Genomic DNA, 14062 nt, shown 5'->3' on the forward strand with positions numbered 1-14062 from the left:
AACTGAGAACAAAACAAAGAATATGGAGCCAACGTCAAAGAGTAAGACTTCCACTCGCCATTGAGAGGTTGTTAAGCACTAGCAACAAGAATAAAGGGAAGTAGTGTGAGCACTTTCTCTGGAAAGTGTGTGCGTGCGTGTGTGTATTGGACTGAACACATAACAGAAAACTACCTAGCTAAGGGGAAGCCCTAGAAGGAAACACAATATAAAGAAATCAGTAGTAGGCTCACATGTCACACTACTTAGGCACTGCCACTTACTGGTTGTGTGGGACCCTGGCTAAGTTACTTAGGTCTCAGTGCAATTGCAAAATGGGGATATTAGCAATTACCTCCTGGGTTTCAAGAAGGGTAAATACGTTTATACATGTGCTATAGTCCATCGTTTTCCAATATGTGTCTGGTTTTTGTAGGGGCCAAACTGGGGAATTAAATGGAGATATGATGGGGATCACAATGTCTGCATCTTTCAGATCTTTAAAGTGACATTACTCTGCCATAGTCCTGGGATGCAATATTGCCCTGTTTTTTCTCTTGGCCAAAGTAGGGTGAGGAGGAGCAGTTTCATAGCTTCCATTTGGCTTTCCCTATTTCTGAAGCTCTTACACCATGGGATAAAAACTGTATAGGGGTTCTGCTAACTACAATGTCTAATAATCAAGAAAATGATCACTGGATGGGTTGTGGAACCAGTGGACCTTCTGTGAGTGGGATCGTTGCCAGGACCCTAATTATTATTTTTATTGATATATATTCACATACCATGTAATCATCCAAAATATACAATCACTTGTTCACAGTATCATCATATGGCTATTCATTTATCATCACAATCAACTTTCTTCTTTTTTGTGAAAAATAACATATATACAATAAAGCAATAAATTTCAAAACACATAGCAATAATTAGTTGTAGAACAGATTTCAGAGTTTTGTATGGGTTACAATTCCACAATTTTATGTTTTTACGTCTAGCTGCTCTAAGATCCTGGAGACTAAAAGAAATATCAGTGTAATGATTCGGCAATCATATTAATTTGTGAAACCCTACCTTCTCTGTATAACTTACCATACCTTTGATCTTTCTCCTACTCTTTAAGGGTATTTGGGCTATGCTCATTCTAACTTTTTCATGTTGAAAGGGGCTGTTGATAATATGGGGTGGGGGATGGGAATAGTTGATGTTCAGGAGAGGCTGGCCACTCTGTATTTCAGGATTTATCTTGTCCAGGGACCCATCTGGAGATGATAGGTTTTTGGAAAGTTACCCTAATGCATGGACCCTTTGTAGAATCTTATATAATGCCCTAGGTATTCTTTAGGATTGGCAGAAATGGCTTTGGTTGGGGTTTGCAAGCTATCATAGGTAGCAATATCTAACTGAAGCTTGTGTAAGAGTGGCCTCCAGAGTAGACTCTCAACTCTACTTGAACTCTCTCAGCCACTGATACTTTTTTTGTTACGCTTCTTTTTCCCCCTTTGGTCAGAATGACGTTGTTGATCCATGGTGCCAGGGCCAAGTTCATCCCTGGGAGGCATCTCCCATGCCGTCAGGGAGACTTTCATCCCAGGGTATCATGTCCCATGTAGGGGAGAGGGCAATGATTTTCACCTGCAGAGTCAGGCTTAGAGTGAGAAAGGTCACGTCTGAACAACAAAAGAGGTCCTCCAGAAGTAACTCTTAGGTAGACCTATAGGTAGGCTAAGCTTCTTTGCTACATTTATAGGTTTCACAAAAGCAAGTGTCAAGATCAAGGGCTTGGCCTATTGATTTGGGTGTCCCTAATGTTTGACACAGTATTAGGCATTTCCCCAGTAGTAAAATTGAATAGTTAAATATTTTTTTCTCCCATCCATCAAGGGACTTTGCCAATATTTTTTGATTATCTGCTTAATATGCTTTGGGATGTACGTTAATCTGAAGTGTCAAGATCAAGGGCTTGGCCTATTGATTTTGGTGTCCCTAATGTTTGACACAGTATTAGGTGTTTCCCCAGTAGTAAAGTTGAATAGTTAAATATTTTTTTCTCCCATCCATCAAGGGACTTTGCCAATACTTTTTGATTATCTGCTTAATATGCTTTGGGATGTACGTTAATCTATACAGGATTAAAGGCCCTCATTCTTATTCTGGGCTCCCTGTGTTTCAATTGTTTAGATGATTTATCCAGACAGATTGAGTTAGATTATAGCCTACAGAAAATTTAGGTTCTGGACAAAATAAACCTTTCTTTCATTGGTCTCAAAGAGTAGATGAAGTTCTAAAATATAGACAATGTTTTCCTTATCCCTGTATTCTGAACTTCCTTAATCCTGACCTGATTGGTTTGTTCTTGTCTCTGAGTACCAGGTTATACATATATAAAACAGCTCTCAAATCCAGAAATAATAATTACCACTCCAGACTAAATGTGACTGCTTATAATCTAGGCCCCTATTTTCTTATAAGCAATTTCTATAGGAGACCATACAATATTTACTCTTTTGTTTCTGGCTTATTTTGCCTTACCAAATGTCCCACAGGTTCATTCACATTGTTGCATGCCTCACAAATTCGTTCCTTTTCGTAGCAGCACAATATTCGAGCTTATGTATACATATGGTCTACTTTTACTTTGCAAATCTACTTCTTAGTGCATCCTTCAGCCACCTTCATTCATTGGTCATCATGTATAATGTCCAAGCCAACAGTCCATCAACACTCTCAGTTTTTGATAATTTCATTTCCAAGAGAAAGATAATCGATAAACACATCCTCACCAAATAGGAAATCCAAACCTTCCCTTAACTCTTGTCCCTTCCCCCATTATGTACCCCTGTTATTGGTCTAGTACTGTTGATATTTTTCTTTTTAACATAGCCCGTGGCATGTGTGCTGGTTTGAAAGGATTAGGTACCCTAGAAAAGCAGTGTTTTAATTCTGATCCATCTTGTGAAGGTAGCAATTTCTTTTCATCTCTATCCCAACTGTAGGTTCAAAACTTGATGAGATTATCTCCATGGAGATGTGACACATCCAAATGTGGGTATTAACCTTTGATTAGAGGGAGATGTGACTCCACCCATTCCAGGTGGGTCTTGATTAGTTTACTGAAATCCTTTAAAAGAGGAAACATCTTGGGAAAAGCTTCAGAGCCACAAGAACCACGAGAGCCCACACAGCCGGAGACTTTTGGAGATGAAGAAGGTAAATGTCCTCATGGGCAGCTTCATGAAACAAGAACCCTGGAGAGAATCCTAGCAGATGTTGCTGTGTTCACCATGTGCCTTTCCAGTTGAGAGAGAAACCTTGAACTTCATCGGCCTTTCTAGACTGAAGGTAACCTCTTTGTTTGTTCCTTAATTGGACATTTTTATAGATTTGTTTTAATTTAGACATTTTCACAGCCTTAGAACTGCAAATTTGTAACTTAATAAACTCCCCCTTTTAAAAGCCGTTCTGTTTCTGTGTTATCATTCTGGCAACTAGCAAACTAGAACAGCATACAATAGCAGTTTTCCCACTAAACCCTGAAATTACACACTCTTACAAGATTCATATCTTTGTAGTAGTTCATGCAAGAACTTATTTATATCTGCAATGTTAATTTGTGGGACACATGGATCTAAACAACCCCTTTTAATCATGTTCACCTTCAATATGGTAATATTATTTATAGACCCACTAGTGAACTGCCTTCACTTCTATCTATTCCCTTACATTTAAGTTCAGCCTCATTAGCTAACCATTCACCCATCACTAGCTTCTATCTATCTCTAAGTCCCCTATATTCTGTATTATAAGCCTCTGATTTTACCTTTACCATGGCAGGACCCCAATTATTATCTGGCACCCATATGCTTTCACTCTAACAGGGGGCCAAGATAATGTTTCAGATTCACTTCACTTATTTATTCTTCCAGGAGAACTCTATACCCTACAGTTCAAATGTACATTTATAGATTACTTTCAAAAGTTTTGCCTAAATTCTTCCTCTTACAAGGCTTATGATACCCATAAAATTTTTTTAAAACCTTGAATTAAAATAAAACTAAAAAAAAAAAGAATTTGAGAAACAAAATATGACAAATGCATACACCAAAAAAAATCATATTTAATTTGTGCCTTCAAGGGAGAAGGACAATTTAACAATGAGTGAGAAAATACAAATCTGCCTATGGAAAGAAATTCCTCCAATGTAGAGGCATTTTGACAATAAATGTTTGGAAATATTTCCATCATTATGGGATTCTTTTTTTTGCCGAGAATGTTGTATCCTCTGTAAAACTCTCCTATCTGTACACTTAAAGTATTTTTAAAATAAAATTACTAGGTCTGTTTAAAAATCTTCCAGAGAGTTAGTTTTGAACCTACTTGTTAAAAATATCAAAACAAAATCTTTTAGTTGTTTGCAAGAACAATTTATTGGCATTTGGGATGATGAAAATTTATACTTGAGTTTCAATAAAAGTCTTTTCATATTTGATGGATAGGCTGAGAATACTCTGATTTGGTAAATGTAGCTAACCTTATAATTGTGTTCCACAGTTCTTTGGACTATTTTTTAGCTGTGAAAACCATGAACACCAAATATTGAAATAAACTGAACTCATAATAAGATCTTCATGTTGCTTTATTCCCTGGAGCTAAAACAAATTTTATAAAAACAAAGAACGTCCTATTACACTTCTCTCACAAAAAACTTTTTTGGTGAAGATAAAATATTTTACTGCTAATAAAATTTTAAAATAATATTAAAAAGTGATTAATTTTTATCTCATCCTTTAAAAATTTCTCTTTTGGGAGGTATGACATATAAAGTATAAAATATATTAATACAGTACTACATATATAGTTTATAAGGAAATAAATATACATATGTCACTGCTAGCAGCTCAACATTTGTTTTGATGGATTATCCAGTGACAGAGTTTGCAGGTCATAGGTCTATATGTCGCCAAAGTTAACCCACATATTTAGTTAAGTAGGTCAATTCAGTGCCAGCATTTAGTCAAAATACTATTTATCTGCAGCAGTCCTTTCAAGAAAAAAGTTTAGAGGATTGTACACTCCAATCGAGGTGTTAATATACTGTATTATAACTTTTTTTTTTTTTTGCATGGGTAAGCACCAGGAATCAAACCTGGGCCTCTGCCGTGGCAGGCGAGAACTCTGCCTGCTGAGCCACCGTGGCTCGCCCAATATACTGTACTGTAAGAATAGTTCTTAAAGTGTGGTTCATAGACCTCTGGGATCTGCAAGTCTAACCTATTCTCATAATGATGCCAAGATATTATTTATCTTTTTCACTGTGTTGGCATTTGTACTGATGGTGCAAAAGCAATTGTAGGTAAACCTGCTGGAGCCTTAACTGGAATCAAGGCACTGGAAACAAACTAGTCATTATATTTTTACTGTAACACACTCAGGAGAAAAAAAAAAGGCTATTTTAGTCAAGAATGTCCTTGACGACCAGTTGCATCCGCCTGCCCTGTAAAGTTGACACCCCTTTTCAACGTGAAGAAGTTAGAATGGCCATTGCCCAAACTCTCTAGAGTGGGAGGAGTCAAAGAAGATAGGATTTAACATATGAGTATGACTACTGAGTCATATTGATATTTCTTTATAGTTTCCTGTGTCTTAGAACAGGTAGAAGGAAAACCCTGAAATGGTGGGATTGTAACCCATACCATACTTTGAAATTTGTTGTAAAACTACTTGCTAAAATATACTTTGAAGTTTATTACTTTTTTGTATATATATTTCACAATAAAGGATGTTAAAAAAGAATGTCCTTGATGAAGCAGTAGAAATGAATTTTATTAAATCTTGACCATTGAGTACACATCTTTTTATTATTCTGTATGATGACATGTTTTGGTTTTTTAATGCTGCCAGAATGCAATATACCAGAAATGCATTGGCTTTTATAAAGGATATTTTTAAGCTACAAGTGTACAGTTCTAAGGTCATAAAAATGTCTAAACTAAGGCATCCAGGGAGCAATACCTTGACTCAAGAAAGGCCAGTGGGTTTTGAACACCTCTGTCAACTGGGAAGGCACATGGCTAGCATGTGCTGACCCTTTGGCTTCTGATTTCAAACAGCTTCCCTGGGGGCATTTTCTTTATATTATCTCCAAATGTCTCTGTCTGTGTTGGTTCTGAAGCTTTTCAAAATGGTTCCCTCTTAAACAATTCCAGTAAGCAGATTAAGACCCATCCTGAATGGGCAGAGATACAACTCTGTGGAAACCACCTAATCAAAAGGTCCCACCCTAAACAATAAGTCTGCTCCTACAAGATTGGACGAGGAAAAAGAACATGGCTTTTCTGGGGTACACAATAGCCTCAAACCAGCACAACATATAAAACATGTCTGCTGCATAACGTAGTATGAAAGGTGATTTGAAGAAAAAGAATGCCTACAATTTTTTTGAGTGGCATGTTGAACCACCTCAGTTTTTTTCATTGAACACCATTTAATGACTGAGAGGCAAACTATGGTAATTCATATTTACACAATTTGGAAAACCTTGTCTCAAAAATGAACAAAGTAATCCTGTCATTTCAAGAAATAACAACTGATAGTATTTGATGCCAATGATAAAATTTGAGTTTTCTAGCAAAAAATTAGAATTTTGGAAAACTTGTATCCACCCCTTGAACTTGACAGCTTCCCAATACTTAAGTATTTTTCTGATGGTATCTTTCTAATGAGATCAGTGATAACCTTAGCAATTGTGACTTTTTAAAATATTGTTTAATGAAATGTTTCAAAATCTGAATAGCTTAGAATTCTAGTTTGTTAGCTGCCAGAATGCAATAAACCGGAAACAGAATGGCTTTTTAAAAGGGGAATTTATTTGGTTCCTGCTGCCTGCCCATGCAAAAAAATTGGGGGTATGTGTGTGTGTATTTATTAAGTTGCAAATTTACAGTTCTAAGGCCGTGAAATTGTCCCAATTAAAGCAAGTCTATAAAGATGTCCAAATTAAGGCATCAACAAGAGGTTACCTTCAGTCAAGAAAGGACAGTGAATTTCAGGGTTTCTTTCTCAACTGGAAAGGCACATGGCAAACATAGCAACATCTGCTAGCTTCCTCTCCAGGCCTCTTGCTTCATAAAGCAACCCCAGGGGTGTTTCATTTCTTCATCTCCAAAAGTCTCTGGCTGCCTGGGCTGTCCTTGTGGCTCTCATCATCCTAAAGGGACTCTCTCCAAAATGTTTCCTCTTTTAAAGGATTCCAGTAAACTAATCAAGACTCACCTGGAATGCATGGAATTACAACTCCATGGAAGCCACTAATAAAAAGTTACCACCCACAATTGGGTGGGTCACATGTCCATGGGAACCATCAAAAAGCTCCCAGCCAGCAATATTGAATGAGGTTTCTGGGGTCCACCACATATTCAAAGTGGCACACTTGGCAAACCAGTTTTTTTTTCCAAATGGCCAATGCATGATGTTACAAAATCATTTATAGGTAAAATATACATTTACCATGAAAAGGATTTTAGTGCAATGCAACAGGAAAGTTCATTGATATGGTTTCAGATTCCACGTTGCAACTAACCTTTAAGAAACTGCTACTTGGTGATTGTTAGTGTAGTAGCAAAGAAGAATATCTACAATTATCTGAAAAGGCGATTAACAGGGTACTTCCCTGTTTCCCCAGATTTTCTTCACATACTTCAACTAAAACATAGCATAAGAGATTGAATGCAGAAGCGGATATGAGAATCCTTTGTCTTCTATTAAGCCAGACATGAGTGAGATTTGCAAAATGCTTCTAATCTTATTAACTGCTTTTTGTTTTAGAAAATACAGTTAATTTCCATAAGGTGTACATTATTCATCATTATATATAATGGGTTTATTTTTATTTTAAATAAATTAATGCTTTATCAATTTCTTGGTTTAATTTGTTGGAGTATAAAGGGGCTTTGAGACCAAAAAGTTGGAAAACTGCTGCCTCAAATGGAAGATAAGAAGCATTATACTTTAACCTTGCTAAGATTGGTAAGGATATAGGTAAAAGGAGAAGATACATCAAATAGTGATGAGGCAAATATTAAAATTAGTGGTTAATTTTTAATTTTTTCACACTTGTGGTTGAGGTCTGTTATGGCTGGGCATTTTATCTTAGTAATTTAATCATGGCAAGAATTCTGACAATATGCATGCCCCTCGTAACACATATGAAAGAGAAGCATTCCCTTGTCATAATTATCCAGACATTTTACATTGATCATATTTACTCTTCAGACCCAGAGTTGCTGTTCTAGTTTGCCAGCTGCCGGAATGCAACACACCAGAGACGGATTGGCTTTTAATAAAAGGGGATTTATTTTGTTAGTTCTTCAGAGGAAAGGCAGCTAACTTTCCACTGAGGTTCTTTCTTACATGGAAGGCACAGGATGGTCTCTGCTGGTCTTCTCTCCAGGCCCCTGGGTTCCAACAACTTTCCCTGGGGTGACTTCTTTCTGCATCTCCAAAGGCCTGGGCTGAGCTGCAAGTGCTGAGATGAGGAATGCTGAGATGAGGAATGCCGAGCTGCTTAGGCTGTGCTACATTGTGCTCTCTCATTTAAGCACCAGCCAATTAAGTCAAACGTCACTCATTGCAGCAGACATGCCTCCTAGCCGACTGCAGATGTAATTAGCAACAGATGAGGTTCAGGTACCATTGGCTTAAGTCCATAGCAACAGAACTAGGTATGCTCACCTGGCCAAGTTGACAACTGAATCTAACTAACACAGTTGCCTAAGATTGGGAGATTCTTAAATTACAATTTTCTTCTTCCAGAGCTAAAAATTTAAGAAATTCCCTGAACACCACAGTTATATTTATGATTTTTAAATTACTGTTCTCAACACACAATGAAGAAATTATTTATTAAAAAAGTCTTCCCAAAGAAAAACTCCTGTAAGAGATTGAATATGCACTGTAATTTTAAAAGAGAATTAATTTAGCTCTGTCCTGACACAGTATGCTCTTTCGGACAGTGGCTTATTCTAAATACTTCAGCAAATATTACAAAAGGGTATAGTAAATCCCTACCCTTCCTAAGAGCCTGCTGGAAGAGATTTCTCCTTAACCCTGGCTGAGGGTCCCTCCATTTATTACAGGGATTAAACTTAATTCCTTTGGTTTGTATTTATTCTTTCTAACAATGGTTGATACACATGGATTCAGAAAGGATTTTTCAGGTTTGAGATGCAGGTTCAATAGTTCATGTCAGCTTTTTTTTTCAGTTCAGCTAAATCATAACAAAGGAATAGTTGCTAACTAAAGCTCACTATGCAGAATCCGGGACTTAAATGGTGTTCAGTCTCAAATTGTATTATCTTGATTTTTCTGGGGGTTAAATGTAGCTACAGAGAATACCAGAAGTATTGGCTTTAGGTTCAGTAGGCAGAAGCTGAGCTTAGAAAAGGCAGAATCTTACTATCCAGCCTGATGATTATTGTGACAAGAACTTCTTGGGCAAAATATTACTGATAAGTCAATATCGAACAGCTCTTTATGCTTGAAAAACTGGCATAAAGGTTTAGAACACTGGCTCTGGGTTTGAACCCTGGCTATACCAGTTATAAAATGTGTCACCTTGGTTATGTCATATCACCATTCAATGTCTCAGTCACCATATCTATAAAATAAGAACGATAATGACCTATCTCATAGAATTATGTGGTTTATATGAAATAAGAAATACAAAGTATTTAGTCTGACATTAAGTGTCCAATAAATGTTATTTACGGTTGGTCTGCTTTTATTTTTTGGATCTCACAACATCCCAGTGGTTATTTTGGGGTAGGCATTACTATCCCACTGGGCAAACTGAGACTCAGAGAAGTTAATTGACCAGTGAACCAGAGCCCGTAGGTGGCAGGTTCCCTGATTCCAAACTCAGGGTACTTCCCGATACTCCACACTAAATCTACAAATTTCATTCATTTCTTGTAAGACTAGGAATCAGAATCATAAAAGCTTGATGTCTTATGAAGTTTTAGACCATATGGTGATTAATTTCATGTGTCATCTTGACTAGGTTATAGTATCCAGTCTGATTCAAAAACTGGTTTCGTTGTTACTGTGGAGGTCTTTCATGGATGGTATTAGCATTTATAATCATTTAACCTTAAGTAAAGGAGATTATTCTCCATAATGGGGATGGGCCTCATCCAAACAGTTGGCAGTCTTAACGGCAAGAACTGAGGGTTCCAGAAATCAGAAGGGCACTTACGGTATGATTCTCTTCATATGAAAAGTCCAGAGGAGAATGATGAAGCATTCTGGGATGCTGGAAAGTTTCTGTATCTTTATCTAGTTGGTCATTATACCATGGATGTCTATGTATGTGTGTGTGTGTGTGTGTGTGTGTGTGTATTTACATGTATACACATTTATATAAAATTTTATTACACTATATGCTTAAAATTCGTGTACTTTACTGTATGTTACTTCCAAAAATAAAAAAGTTGGTTCAGAGGTATATCTATATATCAGTACACAGAATAATGATGAACAAAATAAGGGAAATTTGATATTTGATCTTACAAGTATCAGAATGTGACTGGAATATGGAAATTAACAATACTTTGGTCAAAATGGGTCATAAAATGTCAGGAATAACAGTGCTGTAAGCAATTAAAACTTTTTTTATAAAAAAAGAACTAAAAAACAGAATAAAATTGGAGAGGATTTGGCTGTGTCACGTGACTGCTATAGTCATAAAAGATTCTAAAACATATCCTGAGGGGGAAAAGGCCATGTTTTTACAAAGTCTACACAGAACAATAGAAACAACTCTAGGTATTTTTAACATTTGCCTTTAATATAGAAAATTGTTTACAAACATGTTAGAGGGGATGGACGGGCAAAAAGGCGAATGGATGCTACAGATGTTGAGAACTACAGGAAGCTGCCAGGCACCCAAGACTGGAAGAGCAAACAGGAAAGGGGTCCTGCCCACATCAAGTGAGTGCTGTGCTGCTGAGGCTTCTAGAGCACCACTGCTGCCTCTGGAACCTCTGCCACTGCTACTTTGCATCAAGTCAGGAACCCCAGTGATGGTTCATGATGCTGGAAACCCCCAGTCCCACCTTTGCTAATGGACTTGCTGCTGTTGCTGCTGGAGCTGGCAATTTCCACGGCTGCTGTTGCCACAACAGTGCCACTACTGCAACAACCTGTACTTGTCTGCAACAGCCTTCCACTGCTGCTGCCAGAGCCAGCAAGAGAAGGAATGCTTCTCTCCTCTCCCTGCTTTCTACCTCTTGCAAGGACCTCCCACTGATGGAACGAATCAGAGAACAGCTGATGAGAGAGTATGGGAAACGTATTTTTCAGGTTTCCAGGCCCCCAAGATACACAAAGGAGCAGAGAAAGGCATTGAGGGCCAGTAGTCAAGTGAATGGAACCATGATTGTATAAGAACGGTTAAAGCTGAGTTAAATCCATTTTTTTATTTCACGGTTTCTTAGAACCTTTAATATGCTGCTGTGCTTTGAAAAATTTCAAAAGGGAGTTACAGTTGATAGTGCTCCTCAATTTTATAGACTAAAGACCTATATTTTCCCCAAAGAATACATTTTTAATTTCTCATAGGAGCTCACATAAGGATAAATACAGGGACAAAAAAAACTGGTTATTGTTGTTGGTGTTTAATGAGGACACAGTAATGTAGGTTTTATAAATGGTGCTTTCCCCATATAAATTATAAAAAGTTCAGAGGGGAAAGTTGGGGTGGCAATGGAAGAATCCAAACATACCAACAATTTGAAAATGAATTATACTAAAGGAATAACATGAACAAATCCATAACATTTCTTGGACTTTTTTTAAATGGGCATTTATTGTTTTGGTAGCCTAGTATATAAACACCCTTCCATTTTGGGAGAATCACAAAGGGGAGACAAAAGGAATGGATGACTCTCTTTCACAAGATGGAATCTGAAGGGCAATGCAGTATTTCTCTTTAATCCTGGTAACTAGAGTGCAGGGCTGTAACCAAAGTGCAGTCACTGTATCTACAGGGACACTGAGTTCAAAGGCATGAGAGCAAGTGTCCAGAGGCAGTAGATGCCAGCAGCACAGCTGTGATTCTCCAGTGGGGTCAGTGCCAGCAGAGCATGCTAAGCAGATGGCTTTTGTGGCAGGATCTTGGCTGTGCCTTATCTCTCTTAATTCCTGCCCAAGTCTGCCCAAGCCATCTAGCCTATTGTACAAAGTACCTAAAATCCTTTTTTTAAATTATTTTTCTTCTTAATTGAACTAGATTTGGTTTCTGTTGTTTGCAGATAAGAACTCTGAAACATTCTTAGAAAGTAGAAGAAGCCAAAGGGGAGCTGATATTCTAAATTTTTTTCTCAACCAACAAGAAAGAAAAGATTGGTTATGTGGGGGAAAGATACTATAAAATAATGGCATTCTAATAGAATGGACAGTTTAGAAGAGCAGGTTTGCAATATTTAAGAGAAACATATGCAATGGAAAAAGTGGACAATTCTAAAAATCTGACTGTAAAATTGTGAATTATCTCAAAGAAAAATAAATAGGAGAGGAATGAAAAGAAGGAAAGATATCTTAATATAAATATGTCTGTAAGCAGAATGTAGATATTATGGTGCCCACTGGGTTCCCATCTTCAGGATCAACACATTCATTCCCAAACTGCTGGGAATATTGGCTGATGAAGCTCAGGTACATCCCTCACTTGCCACTGCCCTTGGCTGCAGGACTGTCCTGTTCCGAGATTATACCCCCTCCAGGTATGGCTGATGCAGGAAGAGAAAAAGCTTGGCTCCTTGCCCCAATTTGGGATAATTCTGAAGAACCCCCCTAGCTCCAGAGCAACCTATAGGATCAGTTAGGACCTCTGTTAAAACAACTTCTCCCTCTGCCCAATTCTCCCCTCCTCGCTTACTTACAGTGGTATCTCCTAAGATCACTCTCCAGTGAACCTTTTAAAAGATCTGAAAATTAATAAAATTATAGATGAGGATTCTGACGCTCAGAGAGGTAAAGCAATGTATCCAAATTGCAGGCAGTAAACAGTAGAGCCAGGCTTCTAACTTGAGCCTTTCTGAGGCACAAACCTACTCTTTCCATTGAAATGCACTAGGGTTCTGTAGGAAAATCCCTCTATATAGATCTAATTATTGCTCTTAATTATTTGTCTTCTCCCACTAAAGTGTGCGTACATCCTTGCTTGATGCCATGTGACTTGCAGTGCCTCCCTGCATAAGAATACCCATCTATGCCTATAATGCCCACCATGAGGTATTCTTAGGTTCAACTCAACATTCAGACTCACTCAACATTCAGAGGCCACTTTGGCATCAGATTCACTAAGGAGAATGTAGTGCAGGAACCACAGCTTGTCAGTGGGCAGAGCTGTTCCTCTTCTGTGGGAGTTTCTGCAGCAAGCCACACAATTCTCCAGGAACAGTTCAAATGCAGGAAGACAAGATCCAGGTGGGGCAGGAACCACCCTGATTTAGAGTCTTATTCCCCACAGGAACCATTAACCTTGAAATAACTTCTGAGTCATAGATTCTAGGATTTCCACAAGGGACAGGCCCAGTTAAAGCAGTCACCACTCTCAGGGAAGCTAAAGCTACAAGGTCTCCATCAAGTATTTATAATGCATTTATAGTTCCTCCCAGCCCAGATGCAATTTCCAATCAGAGTTTATTTATATCTTAAGCAATTTTGCTAGGGAACCTTGTTAACATAGTTCTCTAATCTGGTTCCAGGGGAACAGATCTAGAAAGTTAACTAAAGATCAAATTCTTATGCAACAGGGAAAATAACTTGCTAATACTTTACCCAACTGTCCCATTGATAGTGAGTGTGGCCATATGACTTGCTTTGACTGATGGAATCCAAGTGAAAGTCACTTATGCCTCCTCCAAGCAAAATCTTTAAGAGCCATTGTATGGTTCAGCTCTTATAATACTCTCTGCTATGAGACAGGATAAGGCTGTGCCTTCTCCCTAGGTCACAAATGAAGAAGATACATGGAGCAGAGCCATGAAACAGAGCTGCCGTGGATCCTCAGCTGTCAAAACCT

This window comes from Tamandua tetradactyla, chromosome 7 (assembly GCF_023851605.1).
Source record: "Tamandua tetradactyla isolate mTamTet1 chromosome 7, mTamTet1.pri, whole genome shotgun sequence".
NCBI classification, from domain to species: Eukaryota; Metazoa; Chordata; class Mammalia; order Pilosa; family Myrmecophagidae; genus Tamandua; species Tamandua tetradactyla.